This window comes from Balaenoptera ricei, chromosome 4, assembly GCF_028023285.1.
Source record: "Balaenoptera ricei isolate mBalRic1 chromosome 4, mBalRic1.hap2, whole genome shotgun sequence".
Taxonomy (NCBI): Eukaryota; Metazoa; Chordata; class Mammalia; order Artiodactyla; family Balaenopteridae; genus Balaenoptera; species Balaenoptera ricei.
The window spans coordinates 106,578,555-106,593,520 of record NC_082642.1 but is presented as its reverse complement, the minus strand read 5'-3'; positions in this window follow the sequence as shown (position 1 = coordinate 106,593,520).

Here is a 14,966-nt window from a genome sequence, read left to right as displayed (position 1 = left end):
AGAGTGCAGCTCCTCTTTACAGCTCAGGAAATTGAGGCTGACAGAGCCTGGCCTCTTTCTCTTTCTTAATCTCCTATTTACATCACTCATCTGTACCAACCATCATAGCTCTTAACCATCCACTGCCTCTGTCCCTCCTGCTTCTTGTCTTAACAGGTACTCACTTTGGCCTTTAGATCTTAGTTCAAAGGATTCTTCCTCAGCCTTCCTCTCTCCAGAATAGATAAATCCTACAGGCTGTCCCTTCTGATAGCAACCTGTTCTTTCCCTTGGAAGACGGCATCAAAAAGCAAGTCAGGATTTACTGCTGTAGTTAGCCGTTTAACACCCATCTCCCTCACTTACTGGAATGAAAGTGTTTTTTAGAAATCAATTACATACTGGGTGCCTGTTGTCAAACTCAAGTTCCAGTGCCCAACGCAGAGGCCAAACAAACCAAAACATAGGAGTTTGGAGAGAGAAAGATTTATTGTGAAGGCCAAGCAAGGAGAATGGGTGGCTTGTGCCCCAAGGACCCATATTCCCTCATAATCTTCAGGGAAGAGTTTTTAAAGGCAAAATTTGGGGGCAGGGCTGCAGAGTGTGTGATTTTCTTCTGATTGGTTAGTGATGAGTTAACAGGGTGGAATTCCAGGAATCTCAACCATCAGCCTTCTGGTTCCAACCAGTCTGGGGTCTATGTGATTGTCCTCAGCCCGAAGTTACCATCCCCCACTTGGGTAGGGACCTCAGTTCCTGTAGAACTCAGAGATATGTATCAGATTGTTATGTATATCCCTTGAGGAGGAACTAGGAGTTTTTCTTGCTGTCCTATTGTTTCTTGACTGCTTTTCCTTTGTTTCAGCATTCCCTCACTTCACTAATTAGTAACTGTTTAATTCAGGGGAGGTCTGGGAGACTGAAGCCTTTTTCCTACAAACAAGAAATGGGGGACACAGAAAGACTTTTGCACCCGGGAGGGTCCCACAGGGTCCTGCTCAGTTTCATGCCTACTATGTGCATGGTAGTGTGCTGGTTATTGGGGATTCAGTGGTGAACCAGGCAGATTTGATCACTGCCTTCATGGGTTTTACATAAAGTTACCAAATTGAGATGTCAGAACGAGTTCTTAGAACTTTTGGGAGCTCTCATGGATGGGAAATAGTTAAAGAAAATCAACAATACTGGAAATTTTAGCCCCACTAAACTGAAGCAAAATTCTGAAGCTATTTTTACAATCAAACATGAGATAAGAGAAATATCTCAAGTACTCCAGGTAGCACAATGAAGAAAACTATTTTGAAAATGAGATACCACCTTCTTTGGGCTAGATTCTTCTCTTAAAGGCAAAGAGTCAACTGACTCTGGTCTTAGATGTCCAAACACTCTAATGCTTTGTGTTTTTCTGACTGTTTGTTTCACAAGAACAATCTAGTTCCTTGTTATCCAAGAGGCAGAACCCTGAGCACCTGAGCAGTTATCTTCCTTTGTAGATTTATCTGAGTGCAAACAAAGCACTTCATTTGAAGGTCAAGAGTTTCTTTTGCCCTTTATTTAAAGAAACCACATTCTTGTGAAATGGCACTAAATTATAAGCACCCAATCCATTTAGGGTGAGACTAGTAATTTTCCAGGCTTCAAATTGTCCATTTATGGAAAACACCTTCTGTTAGTCTGTTTGAAAATACTCTCCTTAGAGATTACAACGTTCACACCACCCTTTGACTGCTAGTAGATTTCAATTGCCTAATGTGCATTTCTGCTTAGCTATCTCGTAGGCAACTCGATATCAACAAGTCCCAAATTGAATTATGATCTGGTAACTCCTTTTCCATTCTTAACATCTGTGAGTGACACCTCTGTACTAGAAATCTGAGATGCAGTCTCTTATTCAAATACAAACTCCTGCATTTCTTACCTAAATGTCTCCTGAATTTGCCTCCCAATCCCCTCCCCAACTCTTTCTCCTCCTGCCATCCCTCCCTCCCCTGCTGGCTCAGGTCTTCATCTTTTTTACATCTTCACGGTACTTGAACTGTGGCCTCCTAATTTTTCTCAGGACTTTACTTCTGTCTTTCTGAATCTTACACTCCCATTGCACCACAACCATCTGTCTGCAATTCCCAATTTTGTCACTTCCTTGTTTAAACCCCTTCAGTGGTATCCTACTATCACCAGCAGTTTTTCTCAAGATGGTGGGGCTCTTTTGCAAGTTTGGGAGGGGCAAGAAGGTCTTCATTGTGCTGGACTATCCATTCACACTGCAAGACATTAAGCATCCCTGTATGCAGGCTACTAAATGCTAATAGAAAATCTCGTTGTGATGAGGAGTATTACCGAACTCAGGTTCAGCTGCTTGAGTCTTGAAAGCCAGTACTCGAGAGACAAGTGCTGGTAGGAATGGAAAGGCACTATATTCAGAAGGCCAGCAACCTGGGGGGATGGCGGACTTGATTCCAAAAGGCAACTCTGAAGATTCTGTTCGTCCACGAGTTTTTAAAGGGAGGATCATTTGGGGAAGTGGTCAGAGTCTTCATTATCTTCCACTGTGTGCAGACTTCCTTCTGACTGGTTGGTGGTGAGGTAACAGGGTGGTGTTCCAGGAATCTTGTGCCCAGCCTGGAGTTACCATCCTCCATCTGGGTGGGGAGGTCTTAGTTCCTTCAGAAGAACTCAAAGATATTCTGTTTTATATATATTCCTTGAGGAGGAACCAGGACCCTATCCCAGAGCTGCACTATTGTTTCTTGACTGTTCCTCCTTAGTGTCTACATTCTCTCCCTTCTCTGATAAGCAACTGTTTGCATCTGCCCTTTGGAGCGCAGGGAAGGTCAAGGAGGCTGAATGAAGCCTATTTCTTACAACCAAGAGATGGGGGACACAGAGAGGATCTGTACCTGGGAGGGCCCCACAGGGTCCTGCTCCATTTCAGGGGGAGCAGAATACACCACCACAAAATACGCCATTTTGGCGTATTGATTAACTGAATTAAATTTACTTAGGAAACAACCAGTATAGGAAAGACACTCTGACCCTCTTTTATCCGCCTGAAAGCAGGAAATGAATCACCCATGTGAAAGGTACTCTCCCTGGACCAGGAGGAAGAAAGTCATCTTTATCACCAGAGATAGGAAATATAGGGCAGAGACGGCTATATAAACAAAACTTGTTAATTCTTTACTAATTAACTACCCCAAACCCAAACCCCTTTGTCTGATCAATTCTTCACAAATTTATTGTTTCTTTATCTAAAAGATATAAAAGCTGCCTGCTTTGGTCACTTCGTTGAGTCTCATATTTTTATGAGCTCCTGTACATACACATGCAATTAAATTTGTTTTTCCTCCTGTTAATCTGTCTTACATCAATTTAATTATCAGACCAGCCAGAGAACCTAGAAAGGAAGAGTTTTCCTCCCCTACAGTGACAACCAAGAAATGTACACACACATTCTCAGACATGCACTGGTACAGTCCCAGCTGCCAATCACCTCTAAGAGAAAAGTCCATACTTCTTACTACGGTCTGCAAAGCCCTCGGAGACCTGACCCCTACCTAGACTTCCGGCCTCCTTACTGCACACGTGGTTCTCTGTTACCAGTGACTGCTGTGCTCTGCCACCTGCGTGACAGCTCTTCCGACTCCTCACTCGGCTAACTCCTCGTTCTTCAAGGCTCACTTCAGGGTCTCCTCCTTCCAGAAGGCTTCCTTGAATACCTTCCTTTACCTTGTTTCTGTTTGCCTCTTGCCTCCACCCCCATTCCAGCACCGACTGTACAAGAGCTTCTCTGGTTGCACCCTGCACCCCGGGAATACTCTCCCAACATCCATCCTATCAAGTTACCCGGACCTGTTAATGCTTGACTGCTCCACAAATGTTTTAGTGGACAGTGTGGAAGAGACAGATGTGCTTCCCAGGTCCTTCTTCAAGGAAGAACTTGCTGTCTGTATTAGCGTCCTAAGGCTGCTGAAACAAATTCGCAGGAACTGGTTGGCTTAAAACAATAGAAATGTACTCTCTCACAGTTCTGCGGGCCAGAAGTCCGAAATCAAGGTTCTCTCTCTGAAGGCTCTAGGGGGAATCCGTCCATGCCTCTTCCAGCTGCTGGTGGCTCCAGGCTTTTGTCTGCATAACTCACAAATCTGTGCTTCTGTCTTCACATGGCCTTCTCATCTCTGGCTTGTCTGCTCTTCTGTGCCTTGTGTGGACACTTGTCGTTGGATTTAGGGCCTACCTGCAGAATCTAGAATGATTTCATATCATGATCCTCAACGTAATTACATCTGCAAAGGCCCTTTCTTCCGAAAAAGGTCATAGCCATGGGTTTAGGAGGTGGACGTCCTTTCTTTGCGGGGCCATTATTCAGCCCATTGTGCTGTCCAGCTGTGAGGGGTGCGCTCAGCAAACAGCCCCCAGCCGTCAGCTCCTCCAGGGGCTGGAGGGTCAGCTTGTAGGAGAGCCATGTTAGGCCAGGCTACCTGACAGATGAAAGTTAGGATGGCTCGCTGGAGTTAAGCCACCTTGTCACATGGCAACGATTGGAAAATACCCACAGCGAAGTTCTTTCTCCTGTCCTTTCATTTCCTTATACCCCCTACGACCCACTTTCCCTGGGTTTCTGTCAACACGAGTATTTATTGAGAACCGTTTAAACCCGTCAGGGAGCGAGATGCTGAGGCTGCGACAGAAGAAGCCTAATAGCTTCCCTTGTCCTCCTGGAGCCAGCCTGCCTGGTCGGGAAGACGGGAAGCAGTGAGAACACAGGCGGGCCGATGACTAAGCGCCACGGTAAACTGTAAGGAAAAGTGACGGCTTCAGAAAGGGAGCCGGGTCAGGCTCTGTCCGCCTCAATTTCCTGAGCTGCAAAGTGGGGCTGCACTCTGAAGTCCAAGTCCTTTCAACACTCGGTCTGCTTCGGTGAGTCTCCTTACGTGGGGTGAAATAATTAAGGGAATTTTTATGAAAGCCTTGGGATTTAAGCTGGGCTGCGAAGGATAGACAGGGTCAAACGGGAGAAAGAGAAGGGGAGACAGTCCAGCCTGAACAGGAGGCAGGAGGGCCCTGGGCATGTAGAGGGAGAGGGGTAGGATTTGCCTGTTCTGTAGGAGGAGGAGAAATGGCTTGGGAATAATGAAGAGGGTCACGGATCAGGCATGAAGCAGCAGGAGATAAGGGTGGATAAAACAGGGCAGAGGTGTGAGGCCTCCAAGACCTGTCCGCTGACAGTGTGGAGTCATAGAGCCTCTGGAGGAGTTTCAGAAAAGGGAAGAGTTGAGATTATAAAAGTGGTATTGGGACTTCCCTGGCGGCCAGTGGTTAAAACTCCGAGCTTCCACTGCAGGGGTCACAGGTTCGATCCCGGGTCGGGGAACTAGGATCCCGTGTGCCGTGTTGGCGCGTCCAAAAAAAAAAAGTGGCATTTGTTTTGAAGAAAAGTGTTTGAGACACAGTATGGGTATGAAAAGGTGAGAGACCAGAAACTGGAAGGCAGCTCAAGATGCTTTTGCAGTTGCCCAGGTGGGGGACACGATGGGACTTGGAATTCAGGCAGCACTATTATGAGAAACCCATGTAAGTTGTTGCTTTATCAATGGGTGTGAACTTTAAAGAGAGAGAAATCTTAACTCCAAAGTTAAGATTCTGGGGAACACCCAGAAATAAGAATACTTGGAAGTCGTTGAGATTAAAAAGACTGCGAGCTTGCTCGGGGACCCGTTGAGCTGTGGTAATGTCAGGACATTCAAATAGAAACGTCTGGCTGTTTGTTAGAGACGCCTCATTGCTACCCTGTCACTGCGGCAGCATTGTCCTGTCACATTCCGTCCTAATGGGCTGTCTCTCCATTGCTCCTGGGAAGACAGCCTCCTGTTAGCTCGACAAAGGCATTCTCTGCCTTATCTTGAATGTGACTTTTCCCTTAATTTATAATATCTTCTCTTGAACCTTTTGGTGTGTTAGCATCCATTTTCCACTCTCTAGTGGTTCAAAAAGAGGCATGAGGGGTCATCAGGACATCATCTATTTATTTATTTTTCAATAAATATTTATTGAGGGGGCTTCCCTGGTGGCACAGTGGTTGAGAATCTGCCTGCCAATGCAGGGGACACGGGTTCGAGCCCTGGTCTGGGAGGATCCCACATGCCGTGGAGCAACTAGGCCCGTGAGCCACAGCTACTGAGCCTGAGCGTCTGGAGCCTGTGCTCCGCAACAAGAGAGGCCGCGAGAGTGAGAGGCCCGTGCACCGCGATGAAGAGTGGCCCCCACTTGCCGCAACTGGAGAAAGCCCTCGCACAGAAAAGAAGACCCAACACAGCCAATAAATAAATAAATAAATAAATAAATTTAAAAATAAATATTTATTGAGTACCTACTTTGTGCCAGGGCCTGTGCTAGGCACTGGGCATCTAAGAGTGAGTAAAACACCCCTGGTTCCCTTCGTGGTGGGAAAGATGCCGAACAAGGGTGAAGAGTGCAAGAAAGGAAAGTGCAGGATTCTTAGAACATAGAACAGGGAGGCCTGAAGAACCCTGAGGGGTTCCAGAAGGCTTTAGAAGAAGCAGCATTTAAGTGATGCCCTGAAGGATGCTGGCGAGCGACTCAGGGCAGTGCTGCAGGGTTGCCCAGCTCCAAGGGCACCTTGCACGGTGTGCTCCGTGTGCATGGAGATGCGCAAGGACGTGGCCCAGAGTGAGGGTCAGGGCATATGGTCGGGGAGGTGGAGCAGGGGGCGGGGAGGGACCCCTGATCTGGTCAGCGTTTAGATACTGACTCATCCTAAAGAAACTCATGAGGCATTAATAAATATAAACCAGCAGAGCCGTTTGCTAATTTTCATGAGAAATTAGAGTATACATCTGTCACGCAGACCAGAGATTGACAGCTTTGAGATGTTGACTCACGCTAACTAAATTCCCAAGGCATTAATATATGCAAGCCCGCACGCCGGTGTGTTCATTTTCTATGAGAAGCAGAGTGAATCTGTCGAGATTGACAGTTCATCCTCTCCCTGCGTGGAGGCCCCCTGGGGAGCCCGATTACCCCAGGGTTTCTTGGCAAGCCTGGAATCAGAGGAAAGAGCAGTTAGTTACACGACCTGAGGACTTCAGGACCTTGGGCTCCGTATCTGATGTGTCCATCTCTTGTCGGGGACAGGCTCAGTGGGTTTGTCAGGGGAAAGAGGAGAGGTGAGTGCTTGGTCCATCCTGACCTCTTTGCGCCTCTCTGCTCCAAAGCTTGTTAACCTTCCCGAGTCTCAGTCTTCCTTTAAATGTGTGAATGCTAACTGTAGCTTGGGATTACCCCGCTTACTGCAGCCCTTTATACAATCAACCGTGCTGTTGATGTTAGTCATTCACTCCAGGAGCACGTGCAGCGTTCATGTCCTCAGTGTCACTTTTCTGCTGTTCTTATTCCATGTGTACAAGCTAATTTGGTACCTTGGGTCCTTGTAGTCATAGCTACATGAACGCTTTTAAGGCAAGCTGAATCAAATCAACCTTTAACCAGGTAAAAAGCAAGATTGGCCTTGGAAGATAATTTAAGCCAAGATTAGAACTCACACCTCCTGACTTCTGCTCTACCCTCTCCCTGGTGCCTGGTGCAGGCCTAGCTAAACACTGCCCTGTCACTGGGGCAGCCTGGGCCTGGCCTACACTGGCTTTTTCTCAGTCTGGATCCTTCGTGTGAAAGGCAGAATAATGGCCCCCCCAAAGATGCCCACATCCTAATCTCTGGAACCTGTGAATATGTACCAAGGGACTGACATGGTTAAGAATCTTGAGACGGGGAGATTGTTGTGGATCATCTGAACCCAATATAGTCACAAGGGTTCTTACAAGAAAAACAGGGAAGTAGGAAAGTGAGAGAAAGAGCTGCAATGACAGAAGCAAGAGGTCAGAGAAGGAGAGAGATTGGAAGATGCTACTCTGTTGGCTTAGAAGGGATGAAGTAGACACAAGCCAAGGCATGTGGCAGCCTCTAGAAGCCGGAGAAGGCCAGGCAACGGCTTGCGCCCTAGAGCACGTAGAAGAAACACAGCCCTGCTGACATCTTGATTTTAGGATTTCTGAAATATAGAACTCTTCGATGATAAGTCTGTGTGCTATTACACCACTAGGTTTGTAGTCATTTGTCATAGCCGCGATAAGAAACTGAAACACCCAGCTTCTCCAGGACCTTCCTGATCACATCCGCCCTCCTGTCTAGAGCCCCATCACTCTGGAGAGCCTGCTGGTGGGAGACAAGTCACCCAGTGCCGGTGCAGGGCAAGGGTTACGCTTCTCAAAAATAGTGCTGCGTTCAAAGCTCCAGCTCTTTGCTGCCCACACATAAGTGTTGATTCCATGCCCTGGGCCCAAAATACAGTTGCACTGTCACTGTCTGTGCTGTGACACAGCCCTCCTAGGGCGCTGATGAAGATGACACCTTCCTCTGAAGCTAGTTGTTTAGATCAGCTCTACGGGAGCCCCAAGCAAGATGAGAAATAGGTCCAAGATTCTCATCATGATGCTAGTTTCGTATCAAAAATGCACAGTCAACAGGCTGGAACAGGAAATAATTAATCAGGACATTACAGAGCAGTTAAGTATAATTAGTTCATACCAAAGAATGTGAGTGTGCAGTTTTAGCTGCCAGAGTGATTTTATTTCCCTGCAAATTTAGTTCAAGATAAACAAACCTCAGAGTAATCTTTTCTGGTTTTTCATGACTCATGGGTTATGTCCTCCTTTCAGTTACCAAAAATATTATTAAACTCATACACCAACACCTCTAAGTTGATCATATTCTGAAAAAACAGCTCCATGCTCCTGGTAAATGGGAAATGAACGCTGACATAGAAATCACTTTCCACACGCGTGTGTGTGCGTGTGTGCGCTCACGTTTGTGTGTCAGGAGGTGGTGCTGAATAAAATCTGGAGGGAAATTTGATTTCTGCCCAAATATCTTAAAATCTAAGCAGAAATGCATAAGACATTTATGTTGTGAAAACACTAACTGAGAAAGTGACTTAATCTCAAGGGTAAATTTATTGATACTTGTGGGTTTTCCTTTCCTCTTATCCTTTTTTTCCCCTTAGCACTGGGAGCTCTTACAAGGAAAGAGGAAAAATGTAAGGCAATACGTGTTGGCTGCAGCAACAGCATTCCTGTTCTTCACCCCAGTTCTTTTGTCATAGCTGGGACATTCAAAAAGCCAAAAAGACAAGGCCTGTACGCAGGGCTTTATGTAGAGGTGGAAGAATTCATCATGCAGAAAGATTGGAGGGAATATTTTCTCCCTTTTTGGCTTCAGAGGGCACAGTGAGCCCTGTTGAGCTAGAAGAATAGAGGTGGGTTCATGTGATGGATGACTACTGTTTGGAAGTGCAGACCCATCACAGCAACAATTAGAGACGCAGGGCTTCCAGGCGGCTCTCAGGGCTGCTGGACTTTGCTCTTCCTGACAGATTTACTCCCCAGATTAACCTGATCACAAATTACAGCCAAAGGGCTGTCTGGTCACCTAAGGTGGAACTCGTAATGTCCTATTATGTGAAAATATAAACAGGCTCCAATTTCGGAGCTAATTCACAGGGTGATGATACTCCTATCTCTGAAGAGTCTTAATTCATGCATTTGGAATCTGTCCACCTTCCAAGAACTTTACTCTGATGTCTTTGATCTCTACCTTTACTGTAGGGGATGGTTTTTTTTTTTTTTAATTTTATTATTTATTTATTTATTTTTGGCTGCGTTGAGTCTTCGTTGCTGTGCGTGGGCCTTCTCTAGTTGTGGTGCGTGGGCTTCTCATTGCAGTGGCTTCTCTTGTTGCGGAGCACAGGCTCTAGGTGCGTGGGATTCAGTAGTTGTGGCACGCGGGCTCAGTAGTTGTGGCTCACGGGCTTAGTTGCTCTGTGGCATGTGGGATCTTCCCGGACCAGGGCTTGAACCTGTGTCCCCTGCGTTGGCAGGCGGATTCTTAACCACTGCGCCACCAGGGAAGTCCCAGGGATGGTTTTTAAGATGAAAGTTATGACCCATCAACGGGTTTTGAAATACATTTAGTGGGTTATAACCAGCATTTTTAAAAATAAAAGAATAGAATAGAAAAGAAAATATCAGAATATATCACACAAAGTAAGGATGCCAGTGGGTGAAAGTTTAGTTTGAATGATTATGTGTGTGTGTATCTTTATATCTATATTACAGCATATACATTCACCTCAGCATCTGCATGTTTGTGTGTACTTGGTTATGATGAAAATTTATTAGACCGTGACCAAAAATGTTTGAAAGTGTTTGCTGGATGTGTTGGGCATTCGAATGCCTGTTTTACCCACAGACATCTGCAGGGTAAAGCATAATGAAGCTAGTCTATACTGGAGAAGAGAAGTGGACAGAGCCAAAAAGGACTGATGACACAGAGGCACGTTGATAGTGGCTACTCTGGTCCCTGCAGCTGCTTTGGACCCTGTCAAGGTCTCCAGAAGTTCTGCTCGTCCACCAGGCTGTTTCCCAGAGTGCCTGTGAGATCTCCATTTCCCGTATTGCTCTGTGTGTACACAGAGTGAGTTTTTCACACGGCAAATGGGACATAATATGATTGATTAACTAGGGGCCATGTGCGGACTCTTATGACCAATATAGAAGTAGCTTGCTCGGGCAGAGGGAAAGACTTGCTGCTTGAGGTCACAACCATTTGTGCTGCTCAAGGTAATGGAAACGCATAAGAAATTCTGCACCTGTGAGGGCCTAACACGTGATCTTTGAGCAAGAGCTAGAGGGAATCTCATGCTGCATTTTAATGTGTAGATTTAAGTGTTCCAGAAGTACACGTAAATCTATAGTAATGATTATTTTACAGCAATTCCTACAGTCCCCATTTCCTCTCTCTTTTTAAAATGAAAACACAAGTTTGTATGATGCTGTTCTTGTCAAGGTGAGGTTGCAACTCTCATATCCCTGTAGATGGCTGTCCTGGAGCCTCCTGTTATTTGGGCCAAGCCAAGGGAATCGGAATCTCTCTGCCTAGTAACCAACAGGACCCATGACTGATCAGTAGAATATCCAATGTCTCGGATTCTTGATGTTTTAATGTATATTTTTGGGGATAGTTTTAGTAAATGGGACAGTCATTGCAAAAGTGCTGGTTATGGCCTAAGCAATCATCATGATATAGCTCATGGCATCCAAAGACAGAGATACCCAGACATGGTGAACTTCATGATGGAAGTGCCACAAACCCCAAACTAAGTCTGCACAAACCTCCAACTCTGAGTACCACTTTATAGGAAATAGTGGAGAAAAGGAAGCATATTAGACGTCACGGGGATGCCATCCACAGAGCCAAAGCACAAGGAACTCAACCAGACAAAAGACCTGGATGCTTCAACAACACAACCAACAGAAAAAGAAGTATGTACCTTGTCTGGATCCGAAGGCAAATAAACTACCACAAAAGAGAAAGGGAGAGAGACACTATTTATAGGATAATCAGGGAAAAGTAGACACTAAATGGATATTAGATGATACTCAGGAATTTTTAGTACTGATTTTAAGGAAGTGTGATGATGTTGTCATCATTGTTTTTTAAAAGGATAGTCTTGGTCATTTACAAATATATACAGACACATTTACTGATGAAATGCCCTGGCATCTGAGATTCGCTTCAAAATGATCTGGGACCGGGAGGGAGTGGAGGAGGAAACAAGATCGACCTGAGTTGAAAATACTGATACTGGGTGATGAGAGTTCACTACAATACACTCTATACTTTGGTATATGTCTGAAATTTTTTCTAAAAAAAAAAAAAAAATCAGTGCCCTATTTTATTGAGGTATTTGTCCTTTTAACAAACATATTGAAATCATACTGCTCACTACGTATTGGGGATATAGAAACAAATTAATGTTCTCCGGGCTAGATGTCTTATCATCGCTTCACATTTCCTGTTTCTAAGATGACATTGGTTTTAAAACACACAGTTGTTTTCATTGCACCTTTTGATGTCTCCTGACTTAAGGTCAAAGCCTACTTGGGGTGGGGGAGGAGAAATGACAGCCACATTAAATTACACATTGATTTTGAGATGCCCTGATTTCAGACTATCCAAATGACATATCTTAGAATCAAGGAAGGATGGGGATTCTTATTTTCTTTTGGTTCTATAGTCAATATTTGGTTGTACAACCTGAAGGTTTCCTAGGAGAAAATATTGTGTTCGGTGTAACTGTGGTTTTGGTCCTTTATATACTTTTTCTTCCCCAGTGTGTCAGAATCCAGCCAGCAAGTTGAAATAGATTAATCTGGTCTTATCAGACGTGTCTCAGTCATCTGGAAGAAGATATTGACACAAGAAGTAACTATGGGTATACTCTTTAAAAACGTGTGTTTGCAGCTGGTTTAAAACACTTCCAAGGATTCAAGGTGAATTCAGCAGTCTGAGACCAAAAATGTTTCTGCAGCACCGCCTTCCCGGGCACAGCTGCAGAGAACAGAACCGGGGCTTTGAGCCAGAAGGAACTGGGTTGAATCCTGGCTGTATCAGTTACCAACTGAGTGACCTTGGATGTGTTTCTTACCCTCTCTGAGCCTCACATGCCTCAGGAACAAAATATGTCTGAAGAAACTACTGTTGAGTGTTCTGAGATTTCCATAGAATAACAACACACAGAAAAGCACCTATTGCAGTATTAGAACATAGAAACTCAAGTTCTTACCATTGTCCCGGAGCTCCGGACAGGACAGGCTCCTACATACTCTGGATGGAAGATTTTAGCCCAACCTTCTGACTGGTATCCACAGTTAACTGGTCATTCTGCAAAGCGATCATTTGGTGGATTCACTGCCAAAGAATTGAATTTGGGGGATATTTTAGTCAGCTCGGGCTGCCATAACAAAATACCACAGACTGGGTAGCTTAAATAACAAACATCTATTTCTCACAGTTCTGGATACCCTGGGAAGTCCAAGATCAGGGCACCGCCAGATTCCCTAGATTTGATGCCTAGTCAGAGCCTGTTTCCTGGTTTGCCGAGGCCCTTACCTTCCTCTTTTTATGAGGGCATTAATCCCATCATGAGGACCCCACCCTCATTACCTAATCTAACCCTAGTCACCTCCCAAAGGTCCCACCTCCAAATGCCGTTACAGCGGGATCAAGGCTTCAACATACAAAGTTTGGGGAGAAACGTTCAGGCCAGAGGCGGTGAATCGGCTGCTTCCACACTGACTTGGAACTTCAGACACAGACGCTTCAGCACTTTCTCCAGATCCGATCCACGGTCTGCAAACAAGCTCCTCTGGGGCTCGTGTGGCCTTATCCAGGGCTGCTGGGGAAACTGTCTATTGTCTGGGTACCTAGCACGGAGTAGGCGCTCACCAGACGGGGATTGAGTGGGTGATTGTAACTGAAGTGAGGCCACCTGGGAATCCACAGCCGGGGCTGTAATTTTGCCCCGTCAACACCAATGCTGCCGGGTTGCTCTTTTGCTAGGATGTTTATATACCCTCCATGCGTCAGGACGGTACTGATCTTGCTTCTGGTCTCAGTTCCATCTCAGAGCTGGGAAGAGCTTTTACCCCCTTCCCAATGCTCTCCTGGCTGGGATCCGGGAAGCACTGAGCAGCCCTATGTAGAAACTGAGAGAGCCTGTGGCCCATCCTTGTCCATGCCTGCGGAAGTCTCCAGCACCTGGCTCTTCGCCGTCAGCCTCAGGCGGCGCTGGCTGGCAGGGACCATCCCACGGGCAGCAGGTCCACAGCGTGCAGGCACCAGCTGGCTCCTCTCCCGGCACCGCCCCATCTGCTAGACGAGGGTGACACCAGGAGAGGCCGGGAGGAGCTGGCCGGCTCACAACCTAACAATATGTGTGCGCCCGTGTTGAATTTGAGCTGGGAGAACAAGGAAGGGTTGTGTTGGAAGGGCACCTCGCTGTCCCCAGGGAAAGAGCAAGGAAAGGTTCCCTTCCCAACCCCCTCTCTAGACCAGCTGTCACTGGGATTCTGTCCTTGGGGTATGTAACTTACCTGCCTGAGCCTGAATTTCCTCATCTGGGTCAAAGACAGAGAAAATCGTAATAGAAAGCCATGTTGCCAATACCAAGCAAACGAAATAAAAGTTAATTTCCCAAATTCCTACCTGCCCAAAGCCTGATGGATGAGATCTGTTGTTTGCTGCAGATGACGAAGCAAGGGCTAAAGATAACAGGACTCCTGCCAAGGTTAGGTGCCAAGCCCACCCCACCTTGACCTTGCATACCTCTGGAGGAGGAAGGGCTGGACCAAAGTTGGGCATTGGCACTGCATAAATGGTGAACTTCAGAGCTGAGGCTGGGAAAAGTGGGGAAGGCCAGAGGAAAACTGAGGAGGGGGAAAATTTGGAATACTCTCTCCTGAAAGTGAGCAGAATTCACCTGAGATCCATCCAAAAAAAGATTCTTGTTTATTTTGTCGCCAGGGTCTGTGGGCACCCATGCCCGTGGAGCCTGTTAGGTCTTGCCAGGCAAATTCGACCCGCAGGCAGCCCTGGCAGAGGTGTTTCACCCACTGGTCTCACTAGTTCACAGAGCTGCTCCCCCAGGCCCACAAGGGAGGCGAGCTTGGGCTCTGTGGAGACTCGGGCTCTGCCTCCCAAGGCCTCTCGCTCTGTCCCCCGGCTCAGAGGGCTCCACTTGCTTGAGATTCAAATCCACACACTTCTCACTCGGCCGAAGGATTTGCTTCCCCTGATGGAATGTATCCTGGGAGGGAAAGAGTGACTTGAAGATTGCTGGTCCTGTGATTTCTAACCTGTGATCTATTTCATCCTAAATGATGCATTCTTTTAAATCAAGAGCTTCAACTTTCTTTCCAACGACAACCTATTAAAAAAATTGTTAAGAAATGGGGAAATGTGTGAATTTAGTTTTTTTTTCTTTTCCTGCTTATGATGGGGGTGGGGGAAGTAACATTATTAAACTCCTAGTTATATGACACTAGACACTTACGTACCTCATCTCATGTAGTTCT